The 2,500-nt window shown below is 54.5% G+C and overlaps 1 pseudogene; it reads left to right on the forward strand.

Moving 5' to 3' along the window:
* Positions 1-2,500, forward strand: part of LOC143260060 (large subunit ribosomal RNA) — a 9,798-nt pseudogene that overhangs the window by 2,997 nt on the left and 4,301 nt on the right.

Raw genomic sequence — 2,500 nt, forward strand, 5'->3', positions numbered from 1 at the left:
CCTGGCTCTAGATTACGGGAAAACCACTCGTGGAATTTTCCGGGGTTTCCCCGAATTTTCCCGGGTGTTTTTTCAAGTCGGTCCCCTCGCCCTCACGGGAACTCACCGCTTCACCTTCTACTGACGGAAGACTGGAGTAAAAGGGGGGGGTCGGCGCCAAGGGTCTTCAGGGTTGCCAGCCCAGTCGACCCGAATCCCCAGCCGGCCCACTAAGAAATAGAATAGCCTCGGATGACTATAGTGGACCGCCCACTGGCGGTTCACCCCCGGCGCAGCAGAGGAACCAAGCAGCGGATAACACACACCCATGCGACTCATGTGACAGGACCTTCACCACCAGAAGAGGTCTAGGAGTGCATCGAAGGAGGGCCCATCCCGAGGTCACGGACCAAGAACTGCCCACACAGACCAAGATCCGATGGACAACGGAGGAGACGAGATTGTTAGCCAGAGAGGAGGCCCGGCTTACGAAGGCTGGGGCGAGATTCCTCAACCAGGAATTGGTGAAAATATTCCGTAACAGAACGGTTGAATCCATTAAAGGACATAGGCGAACAACAGCCTACAAAAACCTCGTTCACCAATTCCTGGAGGAATACAACGAGGAACCAGCGCCCCAGCCTCCAAACCAGGTGGCACATCCACCTGCAACACAACAGCAAGCACGGGACCCTCTACTGGAGCATCTATTAAATCTCCCCACCATCAGCGGCAGCGAGTATTGTAGAGAAGAACTCCAAACGATAGTCGAAGAAGCAGTCACGAGAAGGAAGGACGACACATTGGAGTCGCTGGCTCTATACCTGCATCGGATCTACCCCCTTCCGAATACCGGGAACCGCGCCCGACGAAACAGAAACACCCCGCCCAAGCGCACTAGACGCCAACAGAGGCGTCATAACTACGCTCTAGCACAAGTGCGTTGGAAAAAGAACAGGGCAAGGTGTATAAGGGACATCTTGGAAGGAATGTCGTCTACCAGAGTACCAGGGCAACAAATAATGGAACCATACTGGACGGAGGTGATGCAGCAAAAATCAGGAGCATCCCCCGCAGTTGAAGTGCCACCAACAACTGCCACGTCAGTATGGATTCCAATCACCGAAGCGGACATCAGGGACGCCCTACCATCGATGGGCACCTCAGCGGGCCCCGACCAAGTAACCGCGCGGCAGCTGAGGGCCACACCGCTAGGCGTCCTTGCGAGAATCTTTAACATCATAATGATGTGCCGCAAATTGCCTAAACACCTCAACAAGGCAAGGACGATATTCCTCCCCAAGAACGATGCAGCTACGGAGCCAGCCGACTTCAGACCGATCACCATCCCGTCCGTATTGGTCAGATGCCTCCACCGTATTCTGGCCGCCCGACTGGCAAAAGCCATCAATATTGATGAACGCCAGAGGGCATTCAGGAATGCGGACGGGTGCAACGACAACACCTTTCTCCTCGACGTGATCTTGAAACGCCACCACAGTAGTTTCAAGAACCTGTACCTGGCTTCGATCGACGTCCGGAAGGCCTTCGATTCAATATCGCACGCCGCTCTATCAGCAGTCATGGAAACCATGGGAGTCCCCAATGAAATGACCGAGTACATCACCGCAACATACAACGACGGCACCACGACACTGGAAGGCGAGAGTTGGAAATCCTCCCCCATAACACCGGGTAGAGGAGTCAAACAAGGTGATCCACTCTCGCCGACCATATTCAACATGGTCACCCACCTCCTCCTACAGAGACTGTCCCCGGACATAGGCTGTAGGATAGGAGGTGAGTGTATCAAGGCAGCCGCCTTCGCAGACGACATCATTCTCTTCGCCGAAACGCCCCGAGGATTGCAGAACTTGGTCGACACAACTGGATCCTTTCTTCGACAATGTGGGATGGACATCAATCCAGGGAAATGTCTAACCATTGGCATTAAAGCCAATGGCCACATTAAGAAGACAGCAGTTGATGTCGATACCAAGTTCTACCACGACCAACAGCAACTTCGGACTTTGAAGCGAGGGGAAGAACTGAAATACCTGGGGATCAAATTCACCGCCCAGGGCAGAGCACGATGTCGGCCGCACGAAGTGATCGGACCAGGACTGGCCTGCCTTGCCAAAGCGCCCCTCAAGCCACAACAGAGACTGTACGCATTGCGCACAGGTCTTATACCCCGGGTGTACTACCACCTAGCACTCGGGGATATAACGATAGGGACGCTCAGGAAAGTCGACATGATGATCCGAGCGTCCGTGCGCAAGTGGCTTAATCTCCCACACGACGTGCCAACCGCATACATACACGCGGACATCAGGGACGGAGGACTTGGCATCCCCTCCCTACGATGGTTGGCACCTATGTTGAGACTGGGAAGATTGCGAGCGCTTCGGCAAGACCATGACCAATTCCGAAACGATCCAACGGACGCCTTCCTGGACAACGAAATCACTAAGTGCCTACGACGACTCAAGGACGGCGACGCGGTGATAACGGAATCGGC

The sequence above is a fragment of the Megalopta genalis genome, chromosome 9 (genome assembly GCF_051020955.1).
Source record: "Megalopta genalis isolate 19385.01 chromosome 9, iyMegGena1_principal, whole genome shotgun sequence".
NCBI classification, from domain to species: domain Eukaryota; kingdom Metazoa; phylum Arthropoda; class Insecta; order Hymenoptera; family Halictidae; genus Megalopta; species Megalopta genalis.